Below are 751 nucleotides of genomic sequence, written 5' to 3' on the forward strand. Positions count from 1 at the left end.
GACGCGTTCGAGTTGCTTTTGACGTGACTTCGTGGTTTAGTTATCGTTATTGCTGCTGTTGTTGTTGTTGTATTTGCAATGATTTTTCTTCTTTTTTTGCTTATCTCTCAATTACCGCATTTGTGCAGTTAAATAAGCAATAACGGCGCTTCGAAAGCCGCACAATTACGAAATCACTAAGAAGTTAACGAAGTTTAATAACCGGATGGATGGAAAGAAAGAATTGCAAATAATTACAAGATAATGCGATAATCCCGTCCTGGAAAATATGAGATCGTTAGGCTACTCTTCCATTTTAATCTATGGATGGAGAAATCTATTGTTCTCTGCTCAATTTTGGTCCGGCCAGAAGGATAAATTTTAGCCTTGGCGTATCTCATGGTTTTGACTTTGAATAAAATGCACTAAGATTGTCGTCTCTGTACTACAAACTCTAGAATTTCGTCTGAAAAATATTTAGCTTTAGAGATTCTGCTTACAAGAAATGAGTTTAATGCTTTTTCTGATAATTGTTCATCTTTGCCTATCTTTCATAAGCAATTTAATCTCAGAAACCCTCTTCAATTCTTCAGCAATTTTTTCCTCAGAGATAAGACAGCTACTATCTTGTCTTTAGCACAAATTTTAACTCCTTATTTTAGAACAAAAACGCAAATAAAGAAGATACGGAAAAGTGAAGGCAAGAAGAAACTGAAAGGGAGTTTACTTGTACATATCTACATTCAGTATAAATGGTAATTCATTTCGAGTT

Source organism: Bactrocera dorsalis, chromosome 5, assembly GCF_023373825.1.
Source record: "Bactrocera dorsalis isolate Fly_Bdor chromosome 5, ASM2337382v1, whole genome shotgun sequence".
Taxonomy (NCBI): Eukaryota; Metazoa; Arthropoda; class Insecta; order Diptera; family Tephritidae; genus Bactrocera; species Bactrocera dorsalis.